Here is a 20,512-nt window from a genome sequence, read left to right on the forward strand (position 1 = left end):
TTTGTAATATCAAGTAATATCAAGATAGAACGCAACCAGCCACAAATAATTTTAAGAAGCTTTATGTTATTGCTGTGATTGTTATCGGACCATTATGCCTATCTTCCTATGCCTACACTTGTTTTAGCACAGTACCAGAATCGTCAGCAGCATATATTCTGCTACTGAGGTTTGTTCTAGTGGACGATTTTTTCCTCTTTTTGCCCTTACGTATTTCTGTGAGGAAGTAAAACGGGCAAATATAAACAGCACGCTCACATTACACAATGGAGTGTGGTATACTAGCAAAAGGGAAGAAAAAAATAAGTGAGAACGAATGTTTGTGTCCGTCTTGATGGCATGGTGCAATGGCCAAGTTGGTCAATGTGACTGTTCGAGGTAATTAGTAGATCAGAGTTATAGTCCCAGACTCGTACAAATGTTCACTTGTCGTGGCATTACATTGCTGGCTTCGGATTCCGTAACAGTACTTCTCTGATATTATTTCGTGTTATAGCATTTCACTGATTTTATCCCCGTTGATTCCATTAATTTCGTTTCAGTGAATGTAATACAGCAGAGGTAAAACGATTGTATATCTTCTTTTGCTATACACTGAAACAGTTTCCGCTTCCATATACAGGGTGAACCAGAACTCCACCGACAAATTTTCAGAGGTTGTTGATAGGCGTCTTCTGAGTATTTCGATATCAGCGGCCCACGTCTCTGGCGGCTCGATACAGAGGTATTGTTTCGTTTGGTTTCTTGCCCCAGTCAGCTTTGTATCTGTACTGCAGTGAAAATAGCGTACGTTAGAGCAAATGTCGACAGAATGCTGTTGACAAGAGAAGCACCCATTTTACTCTTAGCCTTCAGGCTATCATTCAGTGCTGTTCGGTTCTGTCTTGTATTTGTTTTTCCGGCATTGGTAGTTTAGGTTAGCAGTACTACTCAGCTGTATAGGTAGGTTTACTGATAAAGTGCTGGCGGAGGTGCATGTCGTGTATGGACTCACTGAATGCAGTGGAACAGCTGCACAGCGTAACACAGAAACAATGGTAATTGCGGTAATAAACAGAATAAATCATAGTGACATTATTGCTCTGTAGCGGGTCGTGGATTCTTTACACCAAAATACTCAGAAGTTATCCCTGACGTCGATGAAGTTTGGTTCACCCTGTATACCCACAAGTTGGAGGCGACTTAGATCTGACAACAAACGGTCCTGACATTTTTGATTAAACTGACATAGAGGAGGTAACAGTAACCACGACGCTGTTTCTCTGTAACTGCAAGCAATGAAGAAGAGTTTAGAAATGTCGGAAAAAATTTCCGACTAGCAAACGCAACTGGAAACCGAATGGTGATTACTTGAAACAGCAAGCATCAAACATCTGGAAATGGTGACCTGGAGAGTCAACGGCAAACATTCATTAGTATTATATAACGCATATTAAAAACAGGGGATGGGTAAGAATATGGAAACACGAAAAACGCAACACATTACCATGTCTAACACGGTGTAGGAAAACCGGTGAATTTCAAAACGGCTTCCAGCAGTCTCGGAATGGATAAATACAGCTTATATCTTGTTTTCGAGGGAATATTATACCATTCTTCCCTGCAAGGTAGTGATAAGTTCGGGTAACAGTGATGGATAGCGATCACTCGGGAGAAACACTGGCAAACCTTCAGTAGTATTATACAACAAATATTAAATAAATAGGGTCGGTAAATATATGGAAACGCCAAAAATGCAACACATTACCATGACTAATACGATGTAAGAAAATTGTTGAATTTCAAAACAGCTTCTAGCAATCTCGGGAGGGATAAATGTAGGTCATGTATAATTTTCAAGGGAATCTTATACCTTTCATCCCGCAAAATAATAGTAAGTTCAGGTAACGATGATGGTGGATAGCGATGACGCACCCTTCTCGCCAAAGCAGACCACAAAGGCTCAACAATACTGAGATCTGGTGAAGTGGTGGCCAGGAGAGACGCGACAGCTCATCCTCGGAATCACGCAACCAGTCCCGAACGATGCGCGCTGTGTGAACAAGGGCCCTGTCATCTCAAAATACGGCATCAACATTGGGGAACAAATATTATAATATGGAACGGATCGGATCAGCCAAAATGATCACATAATTCTTGGCAGTAGCGTGACGTTGCAGAGTAATCATGGGACTCATGAAATAACATGACTGCCCAAATCTTCACCTAGCCCCTGCCACGTTTCATTCTTAGGACGTAAACTGGGCCAGAAGTTGAAAAAAGTGTGAAGCAAGACTCATCCGGCGAAATGACTTTGTTCCATTACTCCACAATCCGGGTTATATAGCTTTAGCATCTAGCACCACGTTTTCTTGGTACGGGCATTTGCATCACTGATGAGAGGTTTTGGAGTTCTAGCTCGCCCTGTGATTTCCCGTTCCTGGTGCTTCCTTCCCGTTGTTTTAGTACTGACAGGAACTTTTGCATCTCTCGTCCTCTTATTTTTTGTCACAATCCTCTTCAGTGACCGTCTGTCACGATCACTCAACACACATTTTCGTCCGCGTTGTGACTTAACGAACGACGTTTTTTCCGTTTTCCCTGTGTGCGTGCAAGTCTTCGATACTATACCTACTGAAGCACCAAATACTTTGGCTACCTTGGTTATGGAAGTACGTAGCATATGAACACAAATAATTTTCCCACGTTCGAATTCACTTAGCTCCCACATAATGCACTCACAACTACAGAGAACACTTCTCGGACTACGACTGATACTTACAACGCATTGATGTTATTGCGCAGGCTCCATTCGTGCTACAACTCAGCAGCGCAACTTGCAGGATTGGCCAGCATCTGTATTTATGTTCAAGCACGCATTTCGCGGTGTTTCTATACTTTTTTTCAGTCCCTGTAGCTACGGGTTGAAGTATGTTGTGAGTGATGGTGTCCTTGACAGAACACTACTACGAAAGCAACGACAGCTTCAGCACAGATTGCAACACAGGATAAGCCTTATTGATAAACACTGAAGCTTTCGAAATAGCTCCACGCTTTTGATTACCGAACATATGTTTCCTTTCCCATTCTTCCTTATTCCAAAGTTTTGCTCGGTCTCTAATTCCCTTGTTATCGAAGGGACATTACACTGTAATCTTCTTCTCTTCCCGAAATTATTGGAAGAATCACAAGGGAGTGTAATTCATGCGAGCAGTTACTGAATATCGTTCGGCGATGTGGTTCCCTCGGCTGGAGGGATTGTAGATCCAAAGAAGAGTGGCGAGTTTCGTCGCCGGTTCGTTAAATTAGCGAGACAGCGTTGCGGTTACGGAGACCCTCTTCATACTCCAGTGGTAGACGCTGTAGGAGGGACGTTCAGCATCATAGGTGCTCACTTTAAGGCCAAGAGACGTCCTGCCACATATGTCATGTAATGACCATAGAGAAGAAAATCAGAGAATCTGGAGTTGCTTGCCGATTTGTTCTTTCCAATTGCAGTTAGAAAATGGAACAGGAATGACGTGGTGTTTAGGATAACGTTGGCACGTACTCTGTGGTGGCTTGGTAGATGTAAAGGTGAATGTAGATGCCTATAAAATGAATTACTTCAAGTAGCTCTCAACCAAATATGAAATAAACAGTCTGATGCGCACTGAGGTGACAGAAGTCTAATATCGTGTTGGACTCCCTTTTGCCCGGCGTAGTGCAGCAGCTCCACGTGGCATTCACTCAACAAGACGTTGGAAGTCGCCTGCAGAAATATTGAGCCATGCTGCCTCTATAGCCGTCCATAAGTGCGAATGTGTTGCCGGCCCAGGATTTTGTGCACGATTATGTTCCCTAAATGTTCGATCGGACTCATGTCAGGCTCGAACCACTCGCTCGAATGGTCCAGAATGTTCTTCAAACCAATTGCGAACAATTGTGGCCCTGTGACATGGCTCGTAGTCATCTATAAAAATTACATCGTTGTTTTTCGGGCAGGCTGCGGTGGCGAAATATTCGGTACAATCAGCCGGCCGCTGTGGCCGAGCGGTTCTAGGCGCTTCAGTCCGGAACAGCGCTGCTGCTACGGTCGCAGGATCGAATCCTGCCTCGGGCATGGATGTGTGTGACGTCCTTAGTTTGGTTAGGTTTAAGTAGTTCGAAGTCTAGGGGACTGATGACCTCCAATGTTAAGTCCCATAGTGCTTAGAGCCATTTATTTTTCAGAACAAATACCGAACATACACATTTACAGTCAATGATCGGTTCAGGTGGACCAGAGGACACTGTCCGTTCTATGTAAACACGGTCCAGACCATTGTGGAGCCACCACCAGTTTACAGAGTGCCTTGTTGACAATTTGGGTCCATGGCTTCGCAAGGTCCGCTCCACACTCGAGCCTACTACCAGCTCTTACTAACTGAAATGGTCGCCTGCTGCTTTGTCTCATTACCGCCAGATCTCCTCACACTGTCCTAATGGTTATATTCGTCGTAAGTCCCATACTGATTTCTGTGATTATTTCACGCAGTGTTGCTTGTCTGTTAATACTGACAGCTCAACGTTGCTCTCAATCGTTGAGTGAAGGCCGTCGGCAACTGCGTTGTCCATGGGGAAAGGTAATGTCTTATATTTGGTATTGGCGGCATGTTCTTGTCACTGTGGATCTCGTAATATTTAATTCCCTAACGATTTCCGAAATGGAATGTTGCAAGCATCTAGCTCCAATTGCCATTCCCCTTTCAAAGTCTGTTCGTTTCCGTCGTGCGGTCATAGTCACGTCGGAAACCTTGTCAGATGAATCACCTGCTTACAAATGCAGCTCCGCCAATCAACTGTCCTTTTATACATTGTACACCCGATACTACCGCCATCTGTATGTGTATATCGCTAACCCATTGTTATGTCACTTCATTGTGTACCCACGGCTCCAAGAACGATGAGAGAATCAGCTACGCATTCATTTATCGATAAGAATATAAATGAACAACATTGCCTTCCTAGAACTAGGGATAGCAATGTGCATAGCTCCAGCACTATGAGAAAGGTGGATCTTCACTACTTTGGTACAGAAAGGTGCGAATTATGCTGCTACAAAAATCTTTGGTCACTTATCAAGTAGCGTTAAAAGTCTGACAGATAGCCAACCAACATTTAAAAAGAAACATTTTGTTAAATTGACATGTACCACATCATTACGAAGGGTCGTATTCATGATCTATGGAACAAGTATTAATCTAATCTATGCAGCTATGCAGTTTCTACACGGTGGACTTAGAGGCAATGTACAGAGCTCTGAATTACAGGCAGCCTCAGCTTTTCGGAAATACTCTCCTGTCCAGTGCCTCATTACTTTGATGGCAGCTGGAAATCAAAGTCATCTGTTCGTCGCCTCTGTTCACAGGACCCTCCATGGTATTGTTCTGTACCCGTAGCCATGTGGGCACCCCAGGCCGGCCGCTGTGGCCGAGCGATTCTAGGTGCTTCAGTTCGGAACCGCGCTGCTGCACGGTCGCAGGTTCGAATCCTGCCTCGGGCATGGCTGTGTGATGTCCTTAGGTTGGTTAGGTTTATGTAGTTCTAGGTCTAGGGGACTGATGACCTCAGATGTTTAGTCCCCTGCTGCTTAGAGCCATTTGACCCATTTGATGACACAATGGTTAAAGATGCCTCCATAATTTACTTGCTGCCACTATAAACTCAGACGCCGTATCTCACAAAAATAGGAAGAAGAGTGGCTGATCAGCATGCGACTTCGATCGAAAAAGCTTTCATCACGAAGTGTAGAACATCACTTCGCTACTGTCGAAGAGAGTTTGTAGTTCTATGTCTCATCCGTAATGGTCCTAATTACTTCCCCCTCCCCCCCCCCCCCCCCCCCACACACACACACGCACGTACACACACCAAGAGAGCCCTGCTCATTGCATCTGCAGAAATTACTCTGACGTCTGCCGCATCTTAGACTCACTTGACCTGCGGCGTACATCACATGTTGACGGTCATTGCCAGATATCCTAGCTGGCGATGGAAAGATACGAGCCTACGTTTTAATCTTCCTGCGGGCAGATGGATACTACACCTCTCCAACATCACCCCGTGAGTCAGCTATTAAAATGCGTTATTTCAAACATGCTAATTAGTTGGGAGTTGGCCGATGGAGGGAGTCTCATGACTACAGAGTTTCTTCGATCAACTAACGCGTTTATCACACTGTACAATTAGGACACCAAATATGGACTTGTGTCGTGCTGGTCAGTATGAAATTACTTTGACTGTGTAAGCTGCCAGGTGATCGGTAATTATGGCCTATTCCTGTTTAGCCTAAAGCCATTTCATTATTATATATTCGTACTTCCCCCATTGACGACGTATTGTTACCACTTTTCGGGTGTAAAGTTTGTATAACAATAAGAGAGTGAAGACAGAAAGTACTTAAAGACATTAGCTGCCAGTGAGCACTGATTTATATCAATGGGGCAAGTTGAAAATTTGTGCCAGACCATGATTCGAATCCACGTCTTCTTCTTACTGTAACACCCCACCCGTCACTTATCTGCTTTTGGCGTGTGTTCACCCCAGTTAATTAACTAACAGATCAACAGAGAGTTCAAAACTGCCGCAATATCGGATAACGCAAAGAAAGTAATAAGGCCCCGTGACTCCTGAATGAACTGTGGTGGCAGTGTTGACATTAATTGCTTCATAATTGATCACTTTTAATTAAAAAGGGGTGTACATGGATGTTAAATTCAGCTATTGAACACCAGATGCAAATGTTGAACATAAAATTAATTACGAAAGTGACTTGGGATTTCAACTACATGATTGAAAACAGATGCAGTCGATTAGCAAAAATTAATTTTAACTCCTGACCTTCAATCATCACATTACATGACTCTTCTAACAGGCAGTAGTAATAAATTGCGTTTATGTGGAGTAAAGCGCGATAAATCAAAATTAATTCCTATCGACTGACCCAAGCATAATGCGAAGTGTGAGAAGAATTCCCCAATACATGACCCATGAAACCCTTGTGGAAACTTTGCCGACGTAATCCAAAAAATTAATCAGTGGCCTAATTCAAGCCGGAGCGGGTGCAATATCACGGAATTCTGCGTGGCGGGGCATCGTCCTTGTGAGGACGTCGGCCGGCCTCGTGGTGCTGCAAGGCTGCACTCATCTATTCACTCCTAGCTATCTTGCTCAGTACATAGCTGAGCCAAAACTTTCTATTTCCAAGCTCAATCGTTCCATTTGCTAAGTCCTAAACTGCAGATATGCTCACTCTCTCTCAGGCAAGCTGAGTAAAGAACGCCACGTCCGCACTCTAGGCAAGCTGGGAATGGAAGACCATTACGGGGACTTCTGCTAGTCCGCTCTACGCCTCGGTTTCCCCTCCAGCAAAATCACTTACGCCAATTGCAGCGCAAGTCTCGTTAATTATGCATCGCTTCCCAGCACTGACCAATGCCTGCTCTGGGAAGTGAACAAATTCCCACAAAACACCAATTTTTCCGGAATTCTGACTCCCAGGAGAGTACTACAAATTCCTTGGTCCTACGTTCCCATCGGAGGCCAGCGTATTTCATTCTGTCGCTCTTCACCTGATTTACTTCAGACTCTGCAGACCGTGAATTCAGTGTGAAGTTGTTATAGTCACAAACAAGCATATTTTGGCCTCTGTTGACCGCTCCACCATAGCTTCACGCGGCTTTCTCGCGTGTTTCGCCGAAAACGGGATGACGGACATTTATCAACAGGTGTACAAGTTCTCCATCTGATTCCCGGTACACCAGCGTGGGGTCAACCACCCTCTCACTGTCACTCATATTAAGGCAGCTGGAGGCCGCGCCCCGTTACCACTTTCTCAGAGTTTGAGCCGTCCTAAGCTGCCTATTGTTGCTTCCCTTCGTCGCTCCCCAGCCCGGCCGCGGTCAACTGTGAATACTTCTTTGGGATAAAAGAGCCTCCAGTAAATAGACGCGTTTCCACAAAGTTTTCACGTCGCGTGAATTACTTTAATACCATCACCCAACATTAATTATTCCAATATGTCCATACTATACCCTGTACAAGATGCATTGTGCCTTGTCAGTCATTTTTGTTCAGCCCTACTGTTCGCTCAACTTGAGTTCGGTGATCATTAATGACTTCATGTAAGGGGCATAGTTCTTGCCATCTTACATTACTAGGCAGATGCGCTGACCACTATGCCATCCAGACACGGTGGTCACTACTACCGCATGGTCTACCATAGCACGCCTCCCGTCAGACTCAAATTCTCAAGTGATGTAGTGCCCCTGCTCACTAGCCTCATTACTCACGCCATCTCACCGATTCCCGTAAGTGCCAGAGGTTGGTGTGTATCTGCACTGAAGGGATCATTGGCCATCATCGCCGTAATTATACATGTGGTGTCTGTCCTTTCAGACATGAATAATACGGTAGGTATTTGTGTACAGTGGGTAACAAATGCGGTTACTTGTTACATCTGCGGGCTAATCCTGTGAAATTTGTAATACCTTATGTAATAGTATCTTTCTGTGTATGTACTTAACCACTTGCAATGGACTATGTTTAACACACGGAAAAATAAGATAATTATATCGTATATTAACGATACTAGTTCCTATTGATTCCAGTTACTATCATTCCATCCACTTATGTCCTGACAGCTGAACAACACACCTAATTTTAGTCCATGATCATCTAACCCCTGTAGTATAGAATAGTAATTTATTATGCTTTGGTGCCTTCTAGAATAAAATGTCACCCGGTTTTATCACAAGATTCTGATTTTGTCCTTAACACCAAAAATGGTCGGTGAGAGTAGAGTGTGGAATACACACTCTCGTTGTAAATGAATCTCAACTAAAAAATATAAACTGTTTGCCAACATTATATGACCTAACGTGAATAAGTTAGATAATACCATTGTACTAATGTTTTTGCTCATGACAATACAGAGTTGTTATCTCACGTACAGTCTGGCTTGAGCATGAGAACATTAATCTGATCTCTCTACCGGCAGAGGTCAAACTCATTTAACATATAGTCTATGAGTATGCTGCTGTATTGTGTATCCACTGCTGCAGTGTAATTCTGAAGTGTGTGTAGGTGTATCTCAAGATGGGACTGGTAACTCTTAAATCGATAATGTAATAAAGAAATTTAAGACTACTTCTTTCACCGTTCCCGCCTTCCATAACAATGAAAAATTTGAATGTAACTGAAATGCATCCTATCAGAGATTCAAAACGGGTCTCGTCAGGGGGAATCATGCAGAAATTGTACTAGCGGAAAAATGCTCCTATCGAAGCACGAAAAAAGCGAATATGCTTGTGTTTAAAAGACTCTGACTGCAGAGTGCGATACCAGCTGCCTCATTGTACTTTCCTCAGAACCTTTAAAAATTTTAACGTCCGAACATATTCGCACTCTTTTTAACAAGCAGCTCACCTCTCACTCGCACAAGCTCCCTAACAATAATTCGCTCACACCCACTAGACCATCGCTATAAGTCGCTCATACCTATCCATTCCCACTTGCCCATTCTCATTCCAACTCATTGCCATTATCTCCTTGTGTGTCTCTGTCACTGCTCGTGCCTTACAGCCACAGTCTCCGTCGTTCTGTTCCACTCCTTCTAGCTCCTCCCCCTGTCAATTTCTCCCCTTGCTCTCTCTTACTGTTGTTGCCTCATTGATCCCTCCCCACTGCTACTATCTCTTTTCACTGTCACTATCTCTCTGTTCCTCGTTGTCATTGTCATAGACTCTGTCTCTCATTATCATTGGCTCTCGCTCACCGCCACTTTCTCCTTCTCTTTATTCCTGTCCCATTGGTACTGTGTCCTTCAGTCTTTTCCTAGCGTTGTTCTGCTACCGTCAGCTATGTTCCACTGTCATTGTGTCCCTCTCTTTCTCTCAGACTGTCATTATCTGCTTTGCTCTTTTTATACCACAACCATTTTCTACGATCTTCCAGTATTTATTACTTTTCCGTCCCGTTCCAATTGTCGTTATTTCCTTATTTCTCAGCTTAAAAAAGCCCGAGTATGTTTGCATACCAAAATTTTTAGGAATAATTTTAAAGGTGTTGAGGAAGGTAGAATGTGACAGTTGCTACCCCACTTCTCAGTCAGGGACTTTTAAACAGTGGCATATTCGCGTTTTTTGTGCTCCGATAGGAGCATTTTTCTGCTAGTTTCATTCTTCTCCTTGCTACAGTAAGGCAAGTCACTCATAAGAAAAGTAATTCTCGAACCAGTAAAACTTCAGTAGTTTGCTCATGTGGAATTAAAATAAACCCAAATTAATTTTACACCTCAGACCGGATATTACGAACATAAAAATTTTTCATATGCTCTATTACTAAAACATGGTGTTCCCAGTACCCTTCTGATGATAACGGAGACACTATACAGCATGTTTATTGGCTCTACGTCACTTTATAAAATACGTTTTCGCCTCGCACTGGACTTGACGCGCGTATTTTACGTGAACAAGTAGGGTAACTTTGATCCGCTGTGTTTCGGAAGCGGATGAAGATATGTAGACAATTTTCAATGTTGTTAATGTTGTTCTAGATGTGAATCTTAGGAATACATTGTAAAAGTTTCAGCCATTTGCTATGTACAGCCGTCTGGAAACTCGCGGCTCGGTTTTGGTGTTTCTCGATAATGGATAAACATATTTGAAAAAGGTAAGATGGCACTTCTAGGTAAATGTCTAGAAAACATAATATCCGCTGCTTATAGCAAATAGATGGTGAAAAACACTTCTTTCGGGTTTTCTCAGAATCCGCCTATGAACTAAACAGTGCCTCCATCAGCCCTTTAAGGCGCACTGTTGACCACATCTAATGCAATGCGGACAAATCGTGTCGCGGATCAGATCAGCGACGAACTTGCACTCGACCAAATTGTCACCAGTTTAGACCTGCCTGACTGAGAGTCGGAGTTCAGAACTCCACTCATGTTGATGCACTCCCTTGGCACTTGGCACTGACGCAACATGAGGCTACCACTACCCGCCTGTTCGTAATATTTGTGAAGCACAGTGTACGCAGCTGGGCCTCAGACACTGTGGTGGAACGTCGGATGTTACTTCCACAGCTGGCGAGGCCTTTGAACTGTCGCTACAAGGAAAGTAGCTTACTTATCACGCTTTATTGCGTGCCTTGGTAGTGCGTACATCGGATCAGGACACGCTTCCTGTTGCCTTCACTTCGTGCGGCATTTCTCTGCAGGTACAAACACATTCATATCGCACCAAAAGACTTCCCGGATGTGCAGTTCACTAAAGAACGGCCGACAACAGGCATCTCATACAACGTTGCAAAATCAACTTCTTTGTGTTAACGCTATTAACAGAGCTTCGATTCTGGTGACACGTAGCTTTGTAAAAAGATGCATTACTTCCGGAAGTCGTTCAGTGTATCATGTCTTTCTTACCGAACAGGAATCTACATTCGTAAAAGTATCTCCAGGTAGAGCGACTGAATGGAGCAGAGATATTTAGTGATCCGTTGAATCCAACGCAAAATGGTGCTCAAAATACAAAACCGCGTGTTCATTGTTGAGTGTTGTGCGGATTACAATTCGTGAAAAACGTATTTGCACAATAGTTTAAGATTGGAAATGTTTTGGCAAAGCCTCCAGCAAAGTCTGAAATGTAAACGTTATGTGTTAGTGGCAAAATGACGTGAGACGGGATTTGTAGTGAATAATAACCGTAACCATCTGAAAAGAGTTCTAACACCAACAGGCAGTGGTCGAGTGAAGGAAAGTCTGGAGCATAGTCCTACGAAATATCAACGCCGTTTATCTGTGCAAGTGGGAATTACCAGATCGTCGTTTCTATACACACGATCCAGTCACACCAGTGTCACCACCGTCTGTGTTCGGCAATAACGTGCAGTAGCCACTTACAATCGGCTCGTGGCAGCGCTTGAATTTGCGCGCCAGGAGCCTGACTGGCTAACTTCAATACCAATGAACTGGCAAACGAAGCAACATATCGAACTTTTTTCTTAAGACTTATTTCTCAGCACAATCCATCCTGAAACAGCCTTACAATGTTTACAGACTGTTCCTGACCCAGTATTTCAATAAAATTATTTTTGTTGTGCACTACTGGCCATTAAAATTGCTACACCAAGAAAAAATGCAGATGATAAACGGGTATTCAGTGGACAGATACATTATACTAGAACTGACATGTGATTAAATTTTCACGCAATTTGGGTGCATAGATCCTGAGAAATCAGTACCCAGAACAACCACCTCTGGCCGTAAAAACGGCCTTGATACGCCTGGGCATTGAGGCAAACAGAGCTCGGATGGCGTGTACAGGTAAGCTGCCCATGCAGCTTCTACACGATACCACAGTTCATCAAGAGTAGTGACTGGCGTATCGTGACGAGCCAGTTGCTCGGCCACCATTGACCAGACATTTTCAATTCGTGAGAGATCTGGAGAATGTGCTGGCCAGGGCAGCAGTCGAACATTTTCTGTATCCAGAAAGGCCCGTACAGGAACTGCAACATGCGGTCGTGCATTATCCTGCTGAAATGTAGGGTTTCGCAGGGATCGAATGAAGGGTAGAGCCACGGGTCGTAACACATCTGAAATATAACGCCCATTGTCCAAAGTGCCGTCAATGCGAACAAGAGGTGACCGAGACGAGTAACCAATGGCACCCCATACCATCACGCCGGGTGATACGCCAGTATGGAGATGACCAATACACGCTTTCAATGTGCGTTCACCGCGATGTCTCCAAACACGGATGCGATCATCATAATGCTGTAAACAGAGCCTGGATTCATCCGAAAAAATGACGTTTTGCCATTCGTGCACCCAGGTTCGTCGTTGACTCACCATCGCAGGCGCTCCTGTCTGTGATGCAGCGTCAAGGGTAACCGCAGCCACGGTCTCCGAGCTGATAGTCCATGCTGCTGCAAACGTCGTCGAACTGTTCGTGCAGATGGTTGTTGTCTTACAAAGGTCCCCATCTGTTGACTCAGGGGTCGAGGGCTGCACGATCTGTTACAGCCATGCGGATAAGACGCCTGTCATCTCGACTGCTAGTGATACGAGGCCGTCGGGATCCAGCACGGCGTTCCGTATTATCCTCCTGAACCCACCGATTCCATGTTCTGGTAACGCTCATTGGATCTCAGGCAACGCGAGCAGCAATGTCGCGATACGATAAACCGCAATCGCGACAGGCTACAATCCGACCTTTATCAAAGTCGGAAACGTAATGGTACGCATTTCTCCTCCTTACACGAGGCATCACAACAACGTGTCATCAGGCAACGCCGGTCAACGACTGTTTGTGTATGAGAAATCGGTTGGAAACTTTCCTCATGTGAGCACGTTGTAGGTGTCGCCACCGGCGCCAACCTTGTGTGAATGCTATGAAAAGCTAATCATTTGCACATCATAGCATCTTCTTCCTGTCGGTTAAATTTCGCGTCTGCGGCACATCATCTTCGTGGTGTAGCAATTATAATGGCCAGTAGTGTAATTACTGTGTAAACTAATAACTACTGATGACAAAGTAGATAGAACGCTTAAATGCGATTCATGTACAGGAGTAACAGATTGAGGTGTGAGAATTCAGTACCAGCTATAAGACTGGGACTAGTAATTGTGGAACCACTTATCCGACATGTCTCTTTTTTTTAAACTTGGTGTATGCAATCACATTAAACCCGTCGAACACTTTAATTATGCAAAAACTGTAGAGGGCAGTAATGTAGAGGGTCACCAACACTTTTATTAAACTTTAATACTCGCTCTGTAACTTAGTTCCCGTAGACTAGATACACTGTTGGCCCAGTGTATGGATTTACACATGAGCCATGAGAGTAAGAACATATAAATCTAATTAAAGGAAAACAAAAAAAATCTGTGCCGACCATACAGTTTACGCGAGCCATTCAGCGGGCGGTAAGCTAGTCGGTAATAATTACCGTTGTGGCAAGGAGCGAAAGGAAAAGGCAGTATCTACGCTGCTTGACAAAAAAGTGGAACACCCAGAACACATGATCGGATGACAACCGATCTTCGAACTGATACCCTCCATCGGTGCTACGCAAATCATTAGAGGTGCAATTCTCTGCGACAGCTAGAATGGTCACCAAAGTGCATTCGCGTCGTTCGTGCTTAGTGTTGTTACCAGGACTGGTCGGGTGTACAGGGGCCGTTAATATCGTCAAAATGACTTCAAAATTGTCAGATGTTGACTGGCCGTTGTGAAGGACATGGAGATGCCAAGTACTCGTGTGAGACAGCGCTATCAGTCACAGACTTCGAAAGAAGCCTCATTATAGGGGTCTATTTGGATGGCTGATGGAATCTGCAATATCCAGATTTGTGGGGAATTCAGATGTAACATTGGCCCAATGTTGGATAGCGCGGGAACGTGAGGGCAGGTTATTCTCGTCGTCAAGATTTCGGTCGTCCACCTCTGATTAGACAAAGGAGGATCACAGTATTGTGCACCAAGTACAGAGTAACAGCTTCACACCTGCTCCTGCCATCTGAGAACAAGTAACCACGTCCTGAAACATTGTTCGAATACTAGCGAAGCACTGTGCCACGCGTAGCCTGCTTTCGACACAAGAACATAGACAGCTGCGCTTGGAGTGATGCCGCGACCAGGAAGCGAAGAATTGCGGTTCTGCTCCACCCCGGATGACTTTCGTTGGCGATTGCGGTGGCAGCTAAAGAGAGGTCCCTTTCCTTCAATACTCTGGAGAGGCACAGTGGTGCTACTCCTGGCTCCATGAGGTGAGGAACCATCGGGTATGACGTCAGGTCACGCAAGATTGGTACAAGGTCTACAACTTTGCTTCCGCCATTTTTCCCCCAACATTTGAGGTTGTAATGAAACAAATTGGTTACACATGAATCATTCAAAGTATTTTCTATCGCTGGCCACTACTTTCTCCCAATTTTCGGGCAATGTACGAATCCCGCGTCGAAAAAATTGTTCATCTTTTGAAGCGATCCACGAATCGATCCAATTTGTGACTTCTTCATGAGATCGGAAGTGTTGGTGAGCCAGGCCATGTGCCATTGATCTAAACAGGTGATAGAGGGATCAATGTCTGGAGAATACGGCGGGTGGGGTAGGACTTCCCATTTTAACGTTTCCAAGTACATTTTGACCTCTTTTGCCACGTGGGGTCGAGCGTTGTCGCGCTGCAACATCACTTTATCGTGCCTCTCGCTGTATTGCGGCCCTTTGTCTTTTAATGTTCTGCTCAAACGCATTAATTGCGTTCGATAACGAGCACCTGTGATTGTTTCACTTGGTTTTAACACCTCATAGTACACGACGCCGAGCTGGTCCCACCAAATGCAGAGCATGATCTTGGAGCCGTGAATATTCGGTTTGGCCCTCGACGTGGAAGCATGTCCGGGATATCCCCATGATTTTTTGCGTTTAGGGTTATCGTTATAAACCCATTTTTCGTCCCCGGTCACAATGCGATGCAGAAATCCCTTCCGCTTTTGCCTCTGAAGCAACTGTTCACGAACACACAAACGCCGTTCAACGTCTCTTGGTTTCAGCTCACACGGGACCCAAGTTCCTTCTTTCTGTATCATGTCGATAGCCTGGAGACGTTTTGAAATGGCTTGCTGTGTCACTCCCACTAATCGTGCCAATTCTTCTCGAGTTTGACGCGAGTCTTCACTCAGCAATGTCTCCAATACTGAATCTTCGGAAACATTCTCTCTTTCACCATTATGCCGGTCTACGACGTTAAAATCACCGTTCTTGAAGTGTTGAAACCACTCACGGCACGTTCTTTCACTAATAGCTTCCTTACCATACGTACTTGAGAGCATTCGATGAGACTCAGCCGCTGTTTTCTTCATATTAAACAAAAAAGTACAACTTCTCGCAAATGACTTGAATTAGGCTCGTAAAATGACATTTTCAGTCAAGAACAACTTTATGATGCAGACACAAATCGACTATGTTGACCGAGGTCCAAGGTAACTGCCTGACGTCTGCGATCTGTTTCTTTCGACCGCTACTTACCGTTGTCGCCACCTATCGGAAAAGGCGGAAGCAAAGTCGTACACCTTTTAGTAATTGAGGGAATCCTGACGGTACAACGGTACGTGACGAGCATCCAATGTCCACATGTGTTACCTCTCATGCGACAATATCGTAGAGCCATTTTTGAACAGGCAGTGTTCGTTCACACGACAGCTGTGTCTATGAACTGTCTGCCTGATGTTAAGATACTCCCGTGGCCAGCAAGATCTTCAGATCTGTCTATGACAGAACATATGTGGGGCCATCTCGGACGTCAACTCCGTCGCGACGCAGTACCAGTGCCCGGGATACGAAGGATCGGTTGCAACAACTGTGCGCCAGCTTGCCACAGGAGAGGACACATCGAACTTATGACACCCTTCCAAAGAGAATCACTGCATGCATTCAGGCCACAAGGGGTCCAATCCGATTCTCATAAATGGCCTCATACTGACACGTTCTTTGTAAATTTTGCTCGGTGTTGTAATCACTGAAATAAAATCACATATTCTCTCAAATGGTGAAATATCATTTCATTGCCTTCTCTCCTTCAGTGCTTCGCATTCTCTTCTCAGGCAGTGCAAGTTGCAGTATACGGTCTCACCTGCACATTGCAATTTATTAACTACCAGTTTTACATCTACATCTACATCCATACTCCGCAAGCCACCTGACGGTGTGTGGCGGAGGGTACCTAGAAAACCTCTATCGCTTCTCCCTTCTATTCCAGTCTCGTATTGTTCGTGGAAAGAAGGGTTGTCGGTATGCTTCTGTGTGGGCTCTAATCTCTCTGATTTTATCCTCAGGGTTTCTTCGCGAGGTATACGTAGGAGGGAGCAATATACTGCTTGACTCCTCGGTGAAAGTATGTTCTCGAAACTTCAACAAAAGCCCGTACCGAGCTACTGAGCGTCTCTCCTGCAGAGTCTTCCACTGGAGTTTATCTATCATCTCCATAGCGCTTTCGCGATTGCTAAATGATCCTGTAACGAAGCGCGCTGCTCTCCGTTGGATCTTCTCTATCTCTTCTATCAACCCTATCTGGTACGGGTCCCACACTGCTGAACAGTATTCAAGCAGTGGGCGAACAAGCGTGCTGTAACATACTTCCTTTGTTTTCGGATTGCATTTCCTTAGGATTCTTCCAATGAATCTCAGTCTGGCATCTGCTTTACCAACGATTAGCTTTATATGATCATTCCATTTTAAATCACTCCTAATGCGTACTCCTAGATAATTTATGGAATTAACTGCTTCCAGTTTCTGACCTGCTATTTTGTAGCTAAATGATAAGGGATCTTTCTTTCTATGTATTCGCAGCACATTACACTTGTCTACATTGAGATGCAATTGCGATTCCCTGCACCATGCGTCAATTCGTTGCAGATCTTCCTGCATTTCAGTACAATTTTCCATTGTTACAACCTCTCGATATACCACAGCATCATCTCCAAAAAGCCTCAGTGAACTTCCGATGTCATCCACAAGGTCATTTATGTGTATTGTGAATAGCAGCGGCCCTACGACACTCCCCTGCGGCACACCTGAAATCACTCTTACTTCGGAAGACTTCTCTCCATTGAGAATGACATGCTGCGTTCTGTCATCTAGGAACTCTTCAATCCAATCACACAATTGGTCTGATAGCCCATATGCTCTTACTTTGTTCATTAAACGACTGTGGGGAACTGTATCGAACGCCTTGCGGAAGTCAAGAAACACAGCATCTACCAGGGAACCCGTGTCTATGGCCCTCTGAGTCTCGTGGGCGAATAGCGCGAGCTGGGTTCCACACGACCGCCTTTTTCGAAACCCATGCTGATTCCTACGGCTGGCAAACATCCGATATTAGATTTCCTACAAGATAAATTTAAGATTACTGAAATTAGTATTCAAATACTATAAAAATCTATTTTCATAATCGAAATGATTGAATATTTACAAACGGTGATAAGCTAATATATCGTCACAGAGATTTTAGAGCTGGCCGGTGTGGCCAAGCGGTTCTAGGTGCTGCACTCTGGAACCACGCGACTGCTACGGTCGCAGGTTCGCACCCTGCCTCGGGCATGGGTGTGTGTGATGTCCTTGGTTAGTTAGGTTTTTAGTTCTAAGTTCTAGGGGACTGATGACCTCAGATGTTAAAGTCCCATAGTGCTCAGAGCCATTTGAACCATTTAGAGATTTTACACAAATTACAGTGGTTTTACAAAGAATTTATACTATAATAAGAAATATATTTACAAACGGTAAATATTACAAACGGTGATAAAGCTAACATATCGTCACAGAGATTTTACAAAAAATTTACAGTGGTTGTACAAAGAATTTATACTATAATACGAAAGATAAAGTTGTAGTAGTCACGACGTAGAAATGTGGGGTTCAAGTATCACATACGACGAAAGAATGTAATCTTAATCGGTTAATCAGCAAGGTGCTAAGGCCCTCTTTCCTCGTCTGTGTCAACAGGCAAAGACAGTCTTCACATTAGAGTTGCTGTAGCTCTTTATTCGTCTGCGGTCATAACAGATATTTAGAAAGACGATGGCCACAGGTCCCTCGTATTGCGTCTTTCACGTTGATTAGGTGAATTTGTTTTCGTGGCTTGTTTGCATACCGAGTCCGAAACACTACTTTTTCTTTTCCCACCACAGTAGCCTCTTAAAGACGTAATAAAAACTGCTCACTTTGCAATCATCCTGTCCGTTTATTAGTGATTCAAATTGTCTTCTTTTGGCTGCAATACACGGCGATGCACGGGAATTAGTACCCTTTCATTTCGTTATTATAAGGAATGACATATATTTACACGAATATAATTTGTACATAACTTACCGAGATCAGGCGTTGCCCGCAGGGGAAGTAGCGACTGTTGAAGTTATTTTTCCAGGACCGGTAACTGTTCGACACCCATCGCCATTACTAAAACACCAAACACAAGATCATTTCTTAAAGAGTACATCGTAAAAATGACTTCGGTCATTGGTGACGCATTGCTGAAGACGTCCGCGAAAGCTCCTTATTACGTTGCCAGTCATTTCCCGGATTGCGACTTTCGACTCATCAGCACTGTAGACTCACCATCAAAAAGAACTTTGTTCTTGAGATGACCACACAGAAAAAAAATCAGGCGCTGATAGGTCGTGTGATTTCGACAGCTATCATATACCACCGAATTATGAGAGTAATCGACGTGCAAAGCGGTGCTCCGGAACAGTCATTGACTCACGGGCCATATGGACTGTGGCCCCATCTCGCTGGAGTCATATTGTGTTTTATCATGGTCGCTTAACGCTCAGAATTGACATTCGCTGGCCAGCCGTTGTTGTCTTAAAAGGATGGTGCAGCGTCCCAGAGGACTGTCCAGAAGAGTATAGACGACGAACTGTGGACTCCCTGGGCCTTTTCATGAATGAGCCGCACATTTCCATCAGAGTAATATCGGAAGTTTTGTTTAGTGGAAATCCAATTCAGATGGAGGTTTGTCTCATCAGACATCGCGAGATTTATCGCAAGTGCGCCATCCTGGTCATTTCCGTCCAGTAACGTTGTGCACAAAATGCCTCTATTCACTTTATCTCCCAGCAGTAACTGTTGAGCCATTTGCAGCTTATAAGGATGAACTTTAAATCCGGTTTCATAACCCTCTGCAAAGGAGTGCGAGGGATTTGTAATGTTCTGGAATGGCGACGGACAATTCGCTGTTCGCTTTGTTGCAGAGCTGCACGAACTCGTCAGATATTTTCCGGCCTTCGAACTGTCATTTCAAGCCCCTTGTGCTTCACGTTTACAGAACCCGTCTCACGCCATTGTTTTACCCATGTGATGTTGTTCTTTTTGTCTGGAACATGGAAATGACGGTCTCTTTCAGGGCGCAGCGCTCTGCATACGACAGAGATCCTCCACAGTCTCAATACGCAGGTGCACTGGCCAGAGTTCCATACTGAACTGAATAACAGATTATGTGGATCCGATTAGATCAGATGGTGCAAGCACATCTACATCTTAGCACGGAGGCCAACTCTCAATGAACTATTTCCCCCATATTCTCATTTCCTCAACTACACCAAGTGCTTGCTCTTTTCTTTACAGCAGGTGCTGACAGCTGTGAATATTACCGAAGTGTTACTTTAATCAGCCACGGTTGCGAAACACTAACACGAATTATTTACAAATAAATGGAAAAACTGGTAGAAGCCAACCTCGGGGAAGACCAGTTTGGATTCCAGAGAACTGGAGGAACTCGCGAGGTAATACTGACCGTTAGACTTCTCTTACAAGATGATTAAAGAAAGGCAAACCGACTTTGGTAACTTCTGTACATTTGGAGACAGCCTTTGACAATGCCAACTGGAATACACATTTTGAAATTCTGAAGGTAGCAGGAGTAAAATACAGGGAGCGTAAGTTTATATACAACTTGTGCAGAAACCAGACGGCTATGATAAGAGATGAGGAACATTAGACGGAAGCAGTGG

General features: G+C 44.3%; 1 protein-coding gene across 1 annotated transcript in view; it reads left to right on the plus strand.

Moving 5' to 3' along the window:
- Positions 1-20,512, plus strand: part of LOC126458136 (sialin) — a 388,874-nt gene that overhangs the window by 134,572 nt on the left and 233,790 nt on the right. The gene's annotated exons all lie outside the window — the stretch shown is intronic.

Source organism: Schistocerca serialis, chromosome 2 (genome assembly GCF_023864345.2).
Source record: "Schistocerca serialis cubense isolate TAMUIC-IGC-003099 chromosome 2, iqSchSeri2.2, whole genome shotgun sequence".
NCBI classification, from domain to species: domain Eukaryota; kingdom Metazoa; phylum Arthropoda; class Insecta; order Orthoptera; family Acrididae; genus Schistocerca; species Schistocerca serialis.